The 19416-nt window shown below is 44.2% G+C and overlaps 1 pseudogene; it reads right to left on the reverse strand.

Moving 5' to 3' along the window:
• Positions 1-1129: 1129 nt before the first annotated feature.
• LOC121780101 lies at positions 1130-6211 on the reverse strand (annotated as a pseudogene).
• Positions 6212-19416: the final 13205 nt, after the last annotated feature.

Here is a 19416-nt window from a genome sequence, read left to right on the forward strand (position 1 = left end):
AGACACCACTTTATGCTCGATTAAGACACCACTTTATGCTCGATCGGCATTAACAGAGCTAGGTGAGAGAGGTTTGAGCCACAAAAAGATGGGAACTTCATGAAATAGGAGTGTGAATACTATCTATAATGACAAAATGAGTTTAAAATGATAGTTGAATGTTTTAAAAGTATTAGGTTGATTGTATCTCGTTGAATAATCCATGTGACTCAAACAACTTGTAACAAATCCTTTTTCAGATTACCTTTTTTCAGCCCTATTCCGTTACAAACTAATTCTATTATTCATCACAATAAAAGAGAAAAAGTAAGATACAATTGTGTAACTCAGTTTTGACCTAATCAAAAGAAAACTTTTTTTCCTGTGTTTTCCTTTGTAGTCAATCTTCAAGATACTAAAATCAGTTCACTTAGTCACCAATGTCAACAGCAACGAGGAAGTTTCCCGTTCGCTGTGCTCTTCCTTTCACAGTCACATAACAATAATTACAATTCCTTTTTCCAAATTTCCTTTTTTTCAGCCGTATTCCAAAATAAAATCAAGAAATCATCACAATAGAAGAAAAAGCAAGATACAGATATATGCTCTGTTCTAACCCAATCAAAGGAATAAAGCCCATATAACAACAAAACACATATGTAGACTAACATTATGAACTAGAACGAGATCACATTCCCGACTCCAAAATTCTCAAATGAGAAAAGGCTAGGAGTGTACTCCATGGTCCACCCTTGACTCGGTATTCCTTCTCTTCTCGTATATAGCCATATGACAATAATTACAATTCCCTTTTCAAATCACCTTTTTCCAGCCAAATTCCATAACAAACACAAAATATAATCAAGAAATCATCACAACAAATCAGAAAAAGAAGAAACAAATGTGAAAAATCTGTTTTTACCTAATCAAAGTAAAACATTTTCTCTCTGTTGTCAATCTACAAGATACTAAAATCTGTTCACTTTGCCTCCGATGTCAACAGCAACGAGGAAGCTCCCTGTTCGCCATGCTTCCCAGAGGCAAACGACGACACACAGCGACAACGACCAAGAGGGCACCAGCACTGAAACCGGAAATGTAGACCCAGCGACATCATCATAATAATAATAATAATAATAATAAGAAAAACTTATTCAAGAAAAAAAGATTAAATTGACTACACATATATAGCTGTATAACAATAATTACAATTCCTTTTCCAATTTAATTGTTCCAGTCCTATTCCATTTCAAACACAATAAAATCAAGAACTCATCACAATAGTAGAGGAAAAGCACATACTCCTACAACTTTGTACCCTGTTTTAACCTAATCAAAGGAAAAACACCTCTCTGTTTTCCTCTCTAGGCAAATAGTTCACTTCGTCTCCGACGTCAACAACGACGAACTCCCCCGTTCGCCGTTCTTCCCGGAGGCGAAGGACGACACTCCCGGGGTGGTCCGCATCAACGACGACGAAGAGGGCACCGGTATCGAAGCTGCGAAAGTAGAGAACGCGCTAACGCTGCTCGCAGTGGCACTGGTGCCACCAACGGATCCCTCCGAAGCCGCCTTAGGTGCCGGGGGCCGTTCGATCTCCATGATCCCTTCCAACATTTGCACGACTTTCCCCATCATCGGCCGCTGCGATGGCTGTTCTTGGATGCACCAGAAACTCACAACGACCGCCCTTCTCGCTTGTTCCATGTCGATCTCGTGATCCAAGAGGCGCTTGTCCACGACTGCCTCGACGTTGCCCTTCTCGAACTCCTCGTAAGCCCACAGAGAGAACTTCTTGTGGTTCGTCTCTGCAGAGACTTCGAAGTTCCTCTTCCCGCTCACGATCTCGAGCAACACCATTCCGTAGCTGTACACGTCGGATTTTGAGGTTATTGGGAGGTTGGCGAGCCACTCCGGAGCCAAGTAGCCCCGCGTGCCTCTCACGCTAGTTAGGGTTCTATACCGGTGATCCTTAGGGTTAACGAGCTTTGCAAGGCCGAAATCGGAAACCTTCGCGCTGTAGTTCTCGTCTAAGAGGATGTTCTCCGGCTTGATATCGCAGTGAACGATGCAATCCCGGCATTCCTCATGGAGGTAAGTGATCCCTCTCGCCGTACCGAGGGCTATGTTGTACCGATTCTCCCAATTCAGATGCTTCCCCGACTGCTCCTCGGAGGAGGTGAATAAGAAACTATCGAGCGAGCCGTTTTTCATGAACTCGTACACCAGCAGCCGATGCTTCCCTTCCGAGCAAAATCCAATCAATCTCACCAGATTCAAGTGGTGAGTGCTGCTGATGGTGGCCACCTCCATCCGGAACTGCTTCTCGCCTTGCTCGATCCCCTCCAGCTGCTTCACCGCAGCCACGGTCCGGTTAGCAAGAACCCCTTTATACACAGCCCCAAACCCTCCAGCCCCGAGCTTCTCCTTGAACCCCTTGGTCGCCTTCTGTAACTCCCTATACGAGAACTGCACCGGTGCACCCGATGCATACTCAAGGAGCGCGTACTGAGACGACAACGCACTAAACTTAGTATTGTTCCGAACACACCACCACCACAAACCACCTTCAACAAGTGCCAACGCGAACAGCGTGGCCAACACTGCCGCCACAACCACCCACGCCTTCAACCTCCACTTACTCCTCACCCCACCACCCCCTGAACCAGCCGAGGGATTAGGCATCACAGGCGAGCAAACTTTCACATACGAAGTGCTTGGAATAGCCGGGGTGTGAAAGCCACTCACGAAGCTACTCGTCTTCAAGAAACACTGCCCTGATCCATCAGATAAAGAGGTAGAAGCAACACAAGATGCCCCATTCAGACAATTCAGGTTACAAGGCTGATTTCCCATGTAGAAAACCTGCGATGCCAGCTCGGGATTGAAGGTTAAGAACTCGGTATGATCCAACGGCAGCATAGCCACCTGACCAGGGCAATCTTGAAGCTCAACCTTCCTCTTACAACCACTCCTACTATCACCAGCATCAATTAACTCAAAATTAAGTGAAGGACATCCACAAATTGGGGAAGTATCATTGTAGCTACAAATCCCATTATTCCCACAGAATCCATAAACCTGACATTGATCACTCACAGCAGCCCAACCAGTAGCTAAAGCCCCAATACTACTCCCTTGAACAAAGCTATGAATCCTCAAATTCCCATCATTATCTAATCTAACAATCCTAATCACATTGCTTTCCTCAGCATAATCACTACTGTAAGCCAAATCAAGATCGCTAGAGAGTGAGATATCAGAGAGGGAGAGGATCCCAGTTGGCTGAATTTCAAGAATTGGGTTTAGTAAAGTTGAATTGGCGGTGGAATTCAAACCTGAGTTGTAATAAGTGACGGAGTTGTTCCACAAAAGCGTCAAGTTCCCATTTCGCATAATTTGGAATGTGTAGGGACCTGATTTGAGGGTGTGATTGGCGTTGAATTGCTGATTGGGGAGGAGGGGTGTCGGGTGGGGCGGTCGAAGGAGGCCCAGACGGCGGCCCGCCGGAGGAGTTTTTGAGGATGAAATTTCCGGATCAAGAAGCTCGGCGGCGGAGACGCCGAGGGAGGCGGTGGAGGAGGACCAGAGGGGGGAGGAGGAGGAGGGAGAGGGGAGGAGCTGGAGGTCGCCGGAGGGGAGGAGGCGGAGGACGGCGGAGGAGTGGAGCGGGGGGGGCCGGCTTGCCAGATGGGGATGGAGTTGAAGGAGATGGCGGCGATGAGGGAATCGGCGGCGGAGGGGGAGGGGAGGAAGGAGAGGGTGAAGGTGTTGTTGGAGGAGGTCCATTTTGAATTGGGGTCGGAGGCGAAGAGGGTGGAGTTTAGAGGGATGTCGGCGGCGGAGGCGAGGAGGAGGAGGGGGGAGGAGGAGGAGGAGCGCCGGAGGAGGGGAATGCGGGAGGCCCATTTCGTTTGGTGGTAAGATCGGAGCTTTACGGCGGAAAAACACGCCCCATTGAAGAATTGGGAGGTGATTGAAGCGTAGATATAGTCAATGTGTGTGTTTGTGTGTGTGAGGAGAGAGAGAGAGAGAGTGTTTGACCTTTGTTTTCCGATTTGCAGCTATTTGCAGGTCTTAAACACGGTTGGATTCATTTCTTTACAACTGTTTAAAAAAATGAGTAATTATTATTTATACCAGTATTTAATTATTTCTCTGACCACCATGTATATTATTCTCTGAAATTATAACACGCCTCAATTTTATATAGCTCGAATTATATAACTATCACACTCGTGAATTTTATATTGATTCTAAAATCAGATTTTATTTTTGCTGTATATTACTAGAATTTTAAATGAACTTGGATTTTCCGGTGAAATTTAGAGACATAAGTTGGGAAATTTACTACAACATGGTGAGTTTTTCCCAATGTTTTATTTAGAAAAAAAATTCGAATTTATGGAAAATTCATTACGGGACTGAAGTTATGGTTCGTGATTTTAGAGATAATGAGAAATATTAAATTTAAGCTAAGGTTCGTAACTTTAGAGATCGGTGTAATTATAATTTTTTTTACCAAAATTTTGTATTTTTCACGAATTGAAAATTTGGACACAAATAATAAACTTAGGTTTGCGGTAAATTTTTCATGAGTGAGGTTTAAATAGGAAATATTGAATTTGTGTGAAATTCATTACAAGAGACCTAAGTTAGGATTCGTGATTTTAGATATATCAAAATTATGCTAAGGTTCGTGACTTTGGTCGGGCTGAACCAAACAGCCTACAATTCTGCCCATGAACTCATGAAAGCCCATTTACCATACATGCATGTTAATTATTTTCACACCTACCAGACGAGCCCTTATAGTATACACAATTAATAGTAACATTATAGGTAAAAGTAAAAATTTAAATAACATCGCGATGGACTCAAACTAAAAACTTTAGATACGAATATTAACCGTTCTGTCACTCGGTCAACTCATAGCCATAATGCATCGCCAACATATGTGATTGGTTTTGTTTTTGTGGCTATAGGCACGAGAAGTTTAAGATTTATGAGTTTGGTATACAATTAATTTGAAAGTGAAGTTTCATCAATAAATTTTACTATCATTATTGTTGTGTTAAGTTCATGTATTTGTCTATGGCATGTGATATATATTGATAAAGTTTATTGTTTTCGAATCTACCACTTTTAGGTAGATAGTTCGATCTTCACATTCTTGGCAGGACAAAATTCTATTTTCCATCAATGTGAAAATTAAATACTCATTTGCTAGATTTTTGGAGACGTGTTCGTGTATAGTACTCCTTATAATAAATTAAACGCGTTTATGTGAAAATTATGTGGGAAACCAATTAGTATCTCATTATTATTTTTATTTTTTAATTTTGAAATTGCATATATATTAATATATATGCAATTGGTCAATGGAAAAGTAAAATTGAGTTATTATTAGTGGTCCTTGTTATTAGTAGACTATGAATTGGTCAGTGTGATGAAGATTGTGATAAGATTTTTCTTTCTCCTCTCCTCTTTTTTCAAGTCAACCATTTGATCAAGTAAAACTTCATGTCATTAGTTTTCAAATAATAAACAGAAAGTTATAATCATAATTATAACTATATTTTCTTTACTTCAAGTTTTATTAACAATAGTAATGTAAGGAAGAAAACATGACGTACTAAAAATTTAGTTTGAATAGGTCAACAAAATATTGTGAACCAAAATTAAGGAAAACAATTGACTAAAAGAAAAATAAGTTCACACATCCTTTTCTTTGATAACTTAACAATTTTCATAATTCTTGATTTTTTAATCATCAAATCAAGAATTCACACGATTTAACATTTGGAAACTTGCCAATAATTGCAATCACTATTCCAAGGCTGAACTAAAACAAATACTACAAAAATTGAAACTAAACCAAGATCTTCAATCAAAAGATGATCATGTTTCTTCACCTTCCAAGCTAAAGATGAACACCAAGATCCTTCAAGACGAAGCCAACGACGAAGCAACCACCATTTGGTACAACGAAACTGATGAAATCAGTCAATCACAACAGAAGATTGAGCTGATCCATCAGCCAGGGAACAAAGGTGGAGGTGGTTTCTTCACATCAGCAATCCCTTCAAGCATCTGCACAACCTTCCCCATCGTAGGCCTAAAAGAAGAGGTGTTCTTGGATGCACCAGAAGCTCACCTTTAGCAGCTCCTTGCTGCTCATCATCAAGGTCATCCTCCTCCAATAGTTTCTATCAAGAAACTGATCCCACATTGTTATGACAAGTGACTCATACGCTAAAACTACGGAATCTTGGTTTAGAATAAAAAAGAACCACATCAAAACAGTACCAACAAATGGCCATTACCAAAATGCTTCCCAAACTAAACAGCAATCTTAAAGTGTACTGTCTATTTCGACTTTTTGAAGAGAACGGAGGATTTGAAAGCCCAAGGAAGAGTATCAGTTCGGCATTACCAAAGAGTTCGGCCCCCAGCCTACGGCTCGGTAAAAGCCGACCAATCAGTTCGGCATTACCAAGAGTTCGGCCCCAGCCTACGGCTCGGTAAAAGCCGACCAATCAAGCTCTACTCTCAGATCGGCAAAAGCTGCTCGGCAATAGTTCAGCAGTTCGGTCTCAGTATTCGACCGAACTGGGAGATAGTGGACCCATGCAGAACCTCCACGACCTCCACTACACGATCTATTTAGTGGTGGACCCATGCAGATCTCATGACCTCCACGACATCCACGACTACTTAGTGGTGATGTAAGCCACGACCTAGTTAGTGGTGATGTAAGCCACGACCTAGTTAGTGGTGATGTAAGCCACGACCTAGTTATTGGTGATGCAAGCCACGATCTTAGTTCAATGTATAAATAGAACTTAGATCAGAAGGAAAGAGAGTTCTCGAGAGATCAAATATCAATAGCAAGTCTGTATTGTAAGCTGTAGAAAACAGATCAAGCAATACAACTCTGCCCTCTTTTCTTCCCGTGGACGTAGATTTACCTCAGTAAATCGAACCACGTAAATCTCTGTGTCGTGATCTGTATTTTCCTACATTTACTACTATCAAAAATTCGCCAAACCATCACTGGCGCCGTCTGTGGGAAACAGAGAACCAAATTTGTGATAAAGCGAATTTTGAGACCCTTTTCCCTTTTTCCACCCAAAAAAAAAATGCATACCAGATCACATACTACCCGTAATACCGTTCGTGAAAACCATGAGGAAGCTAGTCCAGCCCGCAGGTCCGGAAAACAGCCTCGGGAGACATCTACTTCCAGTTTTCACGATGAAGGAACAAGCCGCTCAAAAGGTCCACACACCGAGTCTTCCCAGCAGCCTGATTTGAATGAGGCTGTCAAGCTGTTCTTGGCTGAGAAGCAGGATGAGTTCTTAGCCTTCCTGCAAAAGAGCCAAGAGCCGAAGACGAAAACGGTGGATTCTCCTTCCTCATCCAGACATGAAAGTCACTACCGCAGTAGTGCCGTGTCTTCCAGGAAGAAGAATCCTCAACCCCGACATGTTCCTGTTCCTCCTCGGTACCGGAATCACAGGAGATCTCCATCTCCTCCATACCGAAGAGATGTCGGGTTCGCCATGTACGGAGCATTGAAGACTCCGTTCTCGGACGATATCACCCGAACTCCCCTTCCACAGAACTACCGAACTCCGTCGATGACTTATGACGGGTTGGTGAATCCTCATGACTTCCTGGGACGCTATCAGTATAACATGGCGAACCAGGGTCTCAATGAGGTCCACATGTGCAAGCTGTTTCCCGAGCTGCTTATCGGGAACGCAAGAAGGTGGTTCGATAGCCTCCCCCAAGGCAGCATTAGATCTTACCGAGATCTAATGGATGCTTTCCACAGGAGGTTCTTTCAGAAAGCGGAAGCCCGAATCACTTCGGCTCAGCTGCTTTCTATACGTCAAGGTCGCGACGAAAAGATCAGCGACTTTATGACGAGATTCCACAAGGAATGCCTACAAGTAGATGATCTCAATGATCTACTTGTCATTTCGGCATTCCAAAATGGAATCCTGCCCGGAGCTCTCTACAGAAAGCTCGTGGAATGCAGTCCGCAAACAGCTCAACAGATGTGGGACATTGCGGACCAGTTCTCCCGTGCCGATGAGGCAGACCGTCGCAAACGGTCTTTAGACAGCTCATCCCGAGGAGACAGGAGGAAGCCCGATCATAGCGATCAGGGACAAACTCGCCGAACTCCTTTTGGCGATCAGGGACATCCTCGCCGAACTCCTTTTGAAAGGATTCAAAGGACTCCGGTGCAAGACCGATTGGGGCCACGTCTCAATCCTGAGAAGCCGCCCGCTCAGTTCGTACCATTGAACAAGTCAAGAGCGGAAATTTTCGACATGCATTCCGATATGTTCGAAAAACCAAAGCGGATGACGAAATCGGCCGCGCGTCGACCTCAGGATCAATATTGCTCCTTCCATCAAGACCACGGTCACGATACCGAGGAGTGCCGACATTTGGCTGCAGGTATTGATGCTCTTGTGAAAGCAGGGGACATTAAAAAAATACCAAAGCAAGCAGCCGAAAAGAACAAAAAGCAGAGAGGTGCGAACTGCGCTCCTCAGGATCCGAAAAGGCAACAAGATCCCGAAGACGATGACGAGCAGCAATATGATGGAGTAATCCTGACTATTGATGCTCTCCCTGCCGGGAAGACTAAATCGTCCCTGAAGTCAGAGCGCAGAGACTTCAATCGAGAGAGCCAACGCATAAAAAAGGCTGAAGCAGGACGAAGTGATTACAATTTTCAGATGCAGATCCCGTCCCGGCCATCTCTCCTCATCAAGACGCTATTGTCATCCAAGCTGGAGTGGCAAACAAACTGATCCACAGAGTGTTTGTGGATACAGGAGCGTCAGTCAGCATTCTTTTTAAAGAATGTTTCGATAAACTAGAAGTGGATCCAGCTCGGCTTAGTCCGGCACCACTTCCTCTGAAAAGTTTCGCCCAGGAGGACACCCGCCCTGAAGGTATTATCAGCCTTCCGATCACGGTGGGAAAAGCGCCTACAAGCTCCAGTACGATGATCGAGTTCTTTGTGGTAAAAGCTCGGTCTCCGTACAACATCATCCTGGGAAGAGACTGGCTCAACGCAGTTCGGGCCGTTTGCTCTACTTATCATCTCACCATCAAGCTCCCCACTAAAGGGGGGGATAGCGGTCATCCGAGGTGATCAAAGGAGAGCAAAAGAGTGTCTGCAGATTGCGCTTTAAAAGTGCCGAGCAATCAGATCGGCATCATCAAGCATAGCAATCACAGCAGCCGGAGTCAGAGGCAAGCGAAATGACCGAAGTCACACCAGAGCCGAACTCAATGACCGTTCAGTTATACGAAGATGATCCATCCAGAACGGTCAAGATCGGTTTCGCGGGAACGCCTCTACTCCGGGAAAAGACCATCCAGCTCCTCAAGGAGTACAAGATGTCTTTGCATGGTCTCCGTTGGACATGACCGGAGTGCCCCTCTGAGGTAATCACTCATCGGTTAAATATTGATCCATCAGTCCGGCCTATAAAACAGAAGCAAAGACTCTTTGCGGCAGAAAGAAATCAAGTCATCCATGACGAAGTCCGCCAATTACTGAAAGCGGATGTATTATTCGAGGTGAAATATCCCTCTTGGGTGGCCAATCCTGTGATGATCAAGAAAAAAGAAGGAGGATGGCGGATGTGCATAGATTTTACCGATCTAAACAAGCACTGTCCTAAAGATTGCTATCCCCTTCCGAAACATAGACAAAAAGTAGAAGCTTTGATCGGCTTCGAAATTTTCTGTTTTCTTGATTTATACAAAGGCTACCACCAAGTCTTAATGGATGAGAGTGATGCTCCAAAAACGGCTTTCATTACTGACTTCGGCATCTTTGCTTATAAAAGATGCCGTTTCGGTTTAAAGAATGCCGGAGCCACATATCAAAGGATGGTAGATAAGCTTTTTCGGCATTTGATCGGAAAGGAGGTTGAAGTGTATGTTGACGACATAGTCGTTTAAAAGCAGAAGCACTTCGGAGTACGAAGACAATCTCAAGTCCACTCTCGACGTGCTCCGAAAAGCCAACCTCAAACTCAATCCCCAAAAATGTACCTTTTTGGTAGATTCGGGAAAGTTTCTAGGTTGTTGGGTTTCAAAGGAAGGACTCAAGGCAAATCCGCTAAAAGTTCAAGTTGTTCAGAACATGGCAATGCCGAAGTCCATACATGATGTGCAAAGGCTAACTGGATGTCTAGCCGCACTGAATAGATTCCTTTCCCAAGCAGCCGAAAAGCAAATGCCATTCTTCAAAGTGTTAAAGAAGGCACCAAAGTTTGAGTGGGGGAGTCGAGCAGAAAAAGGCTTTTGACGAGCTCAAAAGTTATTTAGCCGAGCTTCCTATTCTCTCTGCTCCAACAGATGCTGAAGTGATATTCTTATACTTAGCGGCATCGGATCAGACCATTAGCGCGGTGCTTGTACGAGAAAGAAGGCCTAAAGCAGCTTCCCATCTACTTTACAAGCCGAGCATTAAGAGGTCCAGAAACAAGGTATCAACCTCTGGAAAAAATTGCTCTGGCATTAGTAAATGCAGCAAGGAGACTGCGGCCATATTTCTATGCTCACAAGGTATGCGTCTTAACCGATCTTCCACTTCGGCAAGTTTTGACCAAGCCAGAAGCATCAGGCAGAATCGCCAAATGGGCCATAGAGTTGGGAGAACACTCAATCGAATACCTACCTCGGAAAGCCATCAAGGGACAAGCCTTGGCAGATTTTCTTGCAGAAGCAAAGTTCGATCAAGCAATCCCTGTCATTGCCGAACAGAAAAATTCTACCAATGCCGAACTAGCACAGCCCCTGGAATCCGAAGTAGAGCCACCGGACTGCTGGAGCGGATTCGTAGATGGAGCTTCGAATAAAACGGGAAGTGGAGCTGGTATTTTACTTATCGCTCCCGACGGACACGAGGTAACTTACTCACTTCGGTTCTTATTCCCAACTACTAATAATGAAGCCGAATACGAAGCTCTCCTTGCCGGACTCAAGCTAGCGCAAAGTCTATTTATCAAGTCTCTCAAAATCCATTGTGATTCACAAGTCGTAGTGAATCACATGTTGGGTACAAGTGAAGCCCGTGATGAGAGGATGAGGAAATATTGGGACAAAGCGCAAAGCATTAGCCGAAGTTTCTCTTATTTTCGGATAATCCGCATTCCCAGAGCGGAAAACAGCCGAGCAGATATTTTAAGTAAGTTAGCCTCATATCCAAGTTCAAAGGTGGAGGAATTGATGCACAGAAGCATTGATGAAGCTGAGGTACTTTCAGTAGCCAGCTCGCCAAACTGGATGACGCCAATATTAAAGTATCTAGATCAAGGACAACTGCCCGAGGATAAGAGAGAAGCTCGGAAAATCACATGCCGAGCCATTCGGTACGAACTTCATGGAGGAGTCCTATACAGAAAGTCCTACCTTCAGCCGTTATTGCGATGTGTAGGGCCAGAAGAGACGGACTACATCCTTAGAGAAGTTCATGAAGGATCTTGCGGTAGCCACATCGGAGCTAGAGCTTTAGCTAAAAAAGTTCTGAGATGGGGGTATTATTGGCCCAACTTTGGTACAAGACGCAGTGCAGCTCGTCAAGACATGCACGAAGTGCCAAATCCATGCAAATATCCCAAAGATGCCGCAGACCGATCTATTGCTATGCAAAGCCCTTGGCCTTTATGCAATGGGGCATAGACATAGTGGGACCACTTCCTCAAGCTCCTCGGCAAATGAAATTTCTTATTGTTGCCGTGGATTACTTTACAAAGTGGGTAGAAGCTGAACCATTAGCTACGATAACGAGCTCGAAGGCATTGGATTTCGTCTGGAAGAACATAGTGTGCCGATTTGGCTTACCCCACATCCTCATTTCGGATAACGGGACTCAGTTCACCGACAAGACATTCAAGAATTGGTGCCAAGAGCTGAATATTCAACAGCGGTTCACTTCGGTCTCCCACCCACAAGCAAACGGACAAACGGAGGTAACAAAACCGTATCTTGGTGAAAGGGTTGAAAGCTCGGTTAGAACAAGCCAAAGGACAATGGGTAGAAAATCTCCCTCAAGTCCTATGGTCCTACCGAACTACACCCAAAGCTTCCAACGGTGAAACTCCGTACAGTCTGGTGTACGGCACTGAAGCCGTGATTCCGGTTGAGATCGGCGTACCCAGTCCCCGAACTCTAAATTTCTCCTCAGAAATGAATGATGACGGACTGAGAGCCGAACTAGATCTGACCGAAGAAAGAAGAGAATTGGCCTGCATAAAACAGCCAAGTACAAGGAGCAAGTAGCCCGGTATTATAACCAAAGGGTGAAAAAGCTGCAATTTCAAGTGGGAGATCTTGTCTTGAGAAACAACGAAGTAAGCCGAGCAGAAAAGCTGGGCAAGCTCGAACCCACATGGGAAGGTCCATATCGGGTGTCAGAAGTCCTCGGCAAAGGGTCTTACAAATTGACTCACATGTCAGGAGAACAAGTACCCCGAACATGGCACATTTCCAACCTCAAGAAGTTCCATTTGTAAGAGACAGTCCGGTCAGTCCGTCTTGTGTCTAGTTCGGTCCTAGAGGTATGTGTTTTCTTTGTTTTTTTACTTTGTCTATGTGCTTTTTGTTTGTCTATGTGCGTCTCGTTCGTTTATGTGCGTCTTGCTTGTCTAGGTGTGTTTTGTCTGTCTATGTGCGTGTCGTCTCTTACAAATGTTACTGAGGTATCTTGTTCTTCAAAGGCTGATCCCCTTTTTAGAACATATATAAGCCAACGATTGTGAGTCCAAGCTTCTAAGGAGGATACAAGACCACAATTCAGCTTAAAAAACAAGCAGTTCGTCTGAAACGAACTGCAACAATAAGCCAACGATTGTGAGTCCAAGCTTCTAAGGAGGATACAAGACCACAATTCGGCTTAAGAAACAAGCAGTTCGTCCGAAACGAACTGCAACAAAGGGAAAGTCCGATCCACGCGATAAAACTCGCCGAATTAGGACAAGGGAAAGTCCGATCCAAGCGATAAAACTCGCCAAATTAGGACACAAGCTTAGTCCGGTCAAAGAAATTTACTTCATAAGACCAAAGACGAGTCCGGTCAAAGAAGTTTATTTCATAAGACCGAGGACCATATCCGGTCAAAGAAGTTTACTTCATAAGACCGAGGACAAGTACGATGAAATTATTTCGCTGAGCTGTTAATACGCAGTGTTAGAAGCGAAATGAAAATTTCATTTATTAAATCTTGTTCGGCATACAACTCCGCTACCCTACAAAATGGCGTTACGCTATTACAAAGGACTATTCTACTGTCCAGGGTTGCTAAAGTTGAGCCACCTATTCACAAAATCCCCATGAAGCCGAGTTCGGGCGTCCCGGGCAGCTGAAGAATAAGCAGGTTGACGAGATGCTCTGATCGACCTGCCGCCTCTTCCCTGAGCCCGAGAAGCTCTAGCACCTCGGCGGCGAATAGTCTCTTCACAAATCATTTGCCGATCTTGCTCACTCATAGTCACCGCTCCTCTGCGAACTTCAGTCCGTCCTCGACTTGACGTCTCCGGTTGTTCCTGAGTTCGTTGCTGACTTGGAGTAGGATTTTGAGCAAGTGAATCAGAAGTTTGAGCTGGAGTGCGAGCATCTGTTGGCGGGAAATGCCTAAGGAATCTCTCGATTGAAGGACGCCGGGAAAGAATGATGTCGTACCGAGAAGCATAGCGCCGCAATGATTTCACGACTTGTTGGCAAGCCGAGCTCTCCAGCGCATTGTTCCTCCGGAGTACATGATATTCCTCCCACAGTTCGTCAACTCGTTCCTGAACTTCAGAGATGGTCATTCCCCCGCGCCTGCAGATGAAATCCTCATACGCAGTCCTCTCAGCGACGGCGGTATTCAGCTCGGCCTCCAGATCTTTCTTTTCGGACTCTAAGTCCTTATTGTCGGCCTCCAGCTTCATTGAACGAGCCAAGAGTTCGTCATTCTTCACCTGGTCAGCTATAGCTCTTTTCTCAGCTTCGTCTAAAGCCGAAGAGTACAGCCGCTTCCAGTGAAGTACCTTCCAGCTCCTTAAGAGTTCAGAATATAGAGCAGCTATGTCAGTTCGGCATTTCAGATTACTGAGCAGGTAGTAAACCACAACAGGAGTAAAAGAGAGTACGAAAGGCTATACGAAGACACAAGAGCAGAAAGAAGAATTTTTTCATTCATAAGAAAAAAATTTTTCTACACAAGGGCTTCAAGGCCGTTTTACAAGAAGGAAGAAACTAAACTAAGAGAAGGGAGACGAAATCATACTCCGCCAGCTTCGTCTCCGCCTTCTCGGTGAGGTTCAGCTTCCTTCTCCTTGTCTGCTTCAGCTTCAGCCTCGGCCTCCCTGCTCTCCCCAGCCTGCTCGGCGCCACCGTAGCCAATCTGCTGCGCCTCCTGCTCGGCCTGCTCATCGCCGGTCTGCCGCTCATGCTGCTCGGTCTCACCCTCTCCATGGAAAATTGGAGCGGGTGAAACTGACCCTATGGAGGCAAAGATAGCCTCCATGTTCTCATCGCGGTCAGCTCGGCAACTACGAACTTGGTCTGCAGAAAGCAGGACCGAGGACGAAGCAAGCTCCTCAAGCACCGGCAGACTCTGAAGCCGAGCTGCTATCTCTCGGCCGTACAGCGGCAGGATGACTTCGGGCCCCTGCTCGGCATTATCGGTCATCAGTTTCAGCAGATCACCGACAAAGGCCGAAAATTGATTGCTCAGAAAGAGTTTCTCCGCGAAAGCACGGAGAACCTCCCCTTGGGCAACCACGGCGGCAGCATCCCTCCGTTTCGTCTGCTCTCGCTGGATGACGAGCTGGTTTTTGGCAAACTGGGCTTCATCCTGGGCCGAGATCCTAGCAGCTCTGGCCTTCTCAAAGTCGGCCTTAGCCTGTTCGGCCTGGTGACGAGCTGCTGCCAACTTCCTCTGCATCTCAGCATAATCGTTGGACGCTTTGGAGAGTTCAACGGCGACGAGCTTGGAGAGCATATCGTTCCTCTGAAAATGGAAAAAGGAAAAAGTCAACCGAGGGGCCACAAAAAATACAGGAAAAAAAGCAAGGCCAGAAAATCAAGAAGACAATTCACCTCGGCGAAGTCCGTGGGCCATAAAAATGGCTCACAGATATGCTCCGAAGGAGGCGCCAAGACCACGTCTTTCTCTGGCGCTCTTGGGGGCTTCTGGGTCTTCCCCTTCCTACTTGCCGAAGTCGACTCCGGCTTCTTTGGATCCGAAGAGGTCTTTTGCCTCTTCGGATTCTTCTCGGCATCAGGCGCCGAGCTGGTAGCCTTCTCTTTCTCCGGCTCCTTAAGCTCGGAGGATTTGCGGCTAATCTTATTCAGCATGTACACTGCCAAAAAGCAAGAAAGCAAAGTTAGTTTTCGCCACAAAAGCAGTAAGGCACAAAAAAGAATTCCTCACCCTCGGTCTCTTCATCCGAAGACGAGGAGTCGAACACGAAGTCGCCCTTGACGAGCTCAGACTCCAGGTACTGCTTCCTAATCATAGGAATCTTATTGAGCTCGCCCTCGAGCTCGTCCAACGGTTCTAACCGAGGATGAGGAATCACGGACTTCGGCCCTCTCCAAGGAAAGCCCGGAGCCGCTGTCCTATTATAAAAAAAGAAGCGATTTTGCCATTTCGGCCATTTGGTTTTACAAAAGGCTCTAAAGGGCTGTAAAGGGATCAAGTAAAACCAAGATCCCTTCCTCTTAAACTGGAAAAAATTAAGGATTGCCCTCAGAGACAGATCCTTATCTAGCCTACGCAGTTCGGCAGCAAAGGCCGATAAGTGCCTCCAAGAATTCGGAGTCACCTGACCTAAAGGGAGTTGAAAAAAATCTAGCAGCTCTACAAAGGCAGGGGGAAGAGGGAAACGAAGCCCGCATTCCAAGCCGGCTTCATAAACGGTGGCGTAACCCTCCGGCGGCGAGTCAGCCCTATGAAGGTCGTCGGGAATCGCAACCTTCCCCCCAGGAAAAAAATATTTTTCGTGTAAGGATATCACAGTATCCTTACTCAAGATGCTGTGAAAATACTCTACGGTCTTTTCCCCGGATTCTTTCCGGCTAGAAGACCCCTTATCCCCTTTCCTACCGCTACCTGACTCAGAAGAAGAAGAAGAAGACATAGTTCTTACTCTTTGAAAGTCTGAAGAAATTCTGAAGAAATTCTTGAAAGCGGAAGGAAATTTTTACGCAAAAGAGAGAGAATGCAGAAGAAGCAATAGCAAAAGTGTTCAACTGATGAAGAAAGGACGTATTTATCAGATTCAGAGAAGATTTCAAAATCATCGCACCGTTTCGAATCCCACCTTTTCAGGATTCAACGGCCGGATTTTACTGTCGCATTTAATGCAGTCACGCGCAAGGCACGTCCCCTGACGTCAGCCTCCCCCGTACCTTTATCCAGAATGCCGAAGTGACTCGCTTCGCCGAAGTGATTCACTTCGCTTTTCGGGTGGGGTAGTGATGGGGTACGTACTAAACAAGCCCAATAGCAGTGACGGCCCATCAGCCCAAAGCCCAAGGAAGAGTATCAGTTCGGCATTACCAAAGAGTTCGGCCCCAGCCTACGGCTCGGTAAAAGCCGACCAATCAGTTCGGCATTACCAAAGAGTTCGGCCCCAGCCTACGGCTCGGTAAAAGCCGACCAATCAAGCTCTACTCTCAGATCGGCAAAAGCTGCTCGGCAATAGTTCAGCAGTTCGGTCTCAGTATTCGACCGAACTGGGAGATAGTGGACCCATGCAGAACCTCCACGACCTCCACTACACGATCTATTTAGTGGTGGACCCATGCAGGATCTCATGACCTCCACGACATCCACGACATACTTAGTGGTGATGTAAGCCACGACCTAGTTAGTGGTGATGTAAGCCACGACCTAGTTAGTGGTGATGTAAGCCACGACCTAGTTATTGGTGATGCAAGCCACGATCTTAGTTCAATGTATAAATAGAACTTAGATCAGAAGGAAAGAGAGTTCTCGAGAGATCAAATATCAAATAGCAAGTCTGTATTGTAAGCTGTAGAAAACAGATCAAGCAATACAACTCTGCCCTCTTTTCTTCCCGTGGACGTAGATTTACCTCAGTAAATCGAACCACGTAAATCTCTGTGTCGTGATCTGTATTTTCCTACATTTACTACTATCAAAAATTCGCCAAACCATCAGTAGTGAAGATCGTGGCTCTCCAGATCGGTTTCATCTTCGTCTTCAATTTCGATAATCTTGCAACGAGTTGAGTTACTCCCCCAGTAATTAAATCGAACTAGGGCGGGTGGGGTTTTGATTTTGGATTTGACAGAATCGAAAAGATCGCGCCATGCTTTGCAGACAGATTTGCTGATTGCAAGGCTTCGGATAGAGAGGCGTGACAGGATGTCGGCTGTGATTTCTGATGGTATATATGTAAAGTAATCAACCTCCATTAATGGACGCAGATTTGGACGGAATAACTGCTTAAACACTTAAATGAAGAAGAAGAAGAAGAAATTAGAGGCGTGTATTTTGTGATTAAGAATTAATTAGGGTTTTAACTTGACTTGAAAATTAAGCTACATAAAATATAAATTAAAATACATTGAAATATATTATATACACAAAAAATGAGGTAGTTATAGAATAAAGATTTGTAGGCTAAGTTAATTATATTTTAGGTTTTATTTATTTCCTAGTTATTTTAGGTTTTTCCATCTACTAATTCTATTAATTAAAAAATAAATAAAACCTAAAATATAATTTACTTAGCCTTTAAGTCTTGTATTCTATAGTCTTGTATTCTATAACTACGTCATAAAATACATTTAAATAATCTATTCTTTTCTCTTTTTAGTAAAATAAAATATAAGTCACTTATATTTACATCATTAGCAACTCAGCTCGTCACCTCACCCATCTCGAGCTGCTCTCGCTGAGACAAGACGACGGCAAGCTAGCATTGCAGCCGAAAAATCCCGTGTCGTCACATGGAGGGTCTCTTTTTATTATTATGATCAAATACAAGACAATCACAGTTGCTCACAGGAATTCATTTTTGATACATCTGCAAATTGAGTTCATTAAAAATGATTAGGTCAAACTCAAAATTTAATTCAGGTTGACACGATCTAATACAACGAAAAAACAAATGTTGATAAACATACTATATGACATGATTTATTGTTATAGTTGTTAGATTTTGATTTACTTTCCATAACAATTGAGAACTACTAATGACGACAATGTGACGAACATCAAGTATTAGTTCAATGCTTAACACTCGATTAAGACACCACTTTATGCTCGATTAAGACACCACTTTATGCTCGATCGGCATTAACAGAGCTAGGTGAGAGAGGTTTGAGCCACAAAAAGATGGGAACTTCATGAAATAGGAGTGTGAATACTATCTATAATGACAAAATGAGTTTAAAATGATAGTTGAATGTTTTAAAAGTATTAGGTTGATTGTATCTCGTTGAATAATCCATGTGACTCAAACAACTTGTAACAAATCCTTTTTCAGATTACCTTTTTTCAGCCCTATTCCGTTACAAACTAATTCTATTATTCATCACAATAAAAGAGAAAAAGTAAGATACAATTGTGTAACTCAGTTTTGACCTAATCAAAAGAAAACTTTTTTTCCTGTGTTTTCCTTTGTAGTCAATCTTCAAGATACTAAAATCAGTTCACTTAGTCACCAATGTCAACAGCAACGAGGAAGTTTCCCGTTCGCTGTGCTCTTCCTTTCACAGTCACATAACAATAATTACAATTCCTTTTTCCAAATTTCCTTTTTTCAGCCGTATTCCAAAATAAAATCAAGAAATCATCACAATAGAAGAAAAAGCAAGATACAGATATATGCTCTGTTCTAACCCAATCAAAGGAATAAAGCCCATATAACAACAAAACACATATGTAGACTAACATTATGAACTAGAACGAGATCACATTCCCGACTCCAAAATTCTCAAATGAGAAAAGGCTAGGAGTGTACTCCATGGTCCACCCTTGACTCGGTATTCCTTCTCTTCTCGTATATAGCCATATGACAATAATTACAATTCCCTTTTCAAATCACCTTTTTCCAGCCAAATTCCATAACAAACACAAAATATAATCAAGAAATCATCACAACAAATCAGAAAAAGAAGAAACAAATGTGAAAAATCTGTTTTTACCTAATCAAAGTAAAACATTTTCTCTCTGTTGTCAATCTACAAGATACTAAAATCTGTTCACTTTGCCTCCGATGTCAACAGCAACGAGGAAGCTCCCTGTTCGCCATGCTTCCCAGAGGCAAACGACGACACACAGCGACAACGACCAAGAGGGCACCAGCACTGAAACCGGAAATGTAGACCCAGCGACATCATCATAATAATAATAATAATAATAATAAGAAAAAC

This window comes from Salvia splendens, chromosome 19 (genome assembly GCF_004379255.2).
Source record: "Salvia splendens isolate huo1 chromosome 19, SspV2, whole genome shotgun sequence".
NCBI classification, from domain to species: domain Eukaryota; kingdom Viridiplantae; phylum Streptophyta; class Magnoliopsida; order Lamiales; family Lamiaceae; genus Salvia; species Salvia splendens.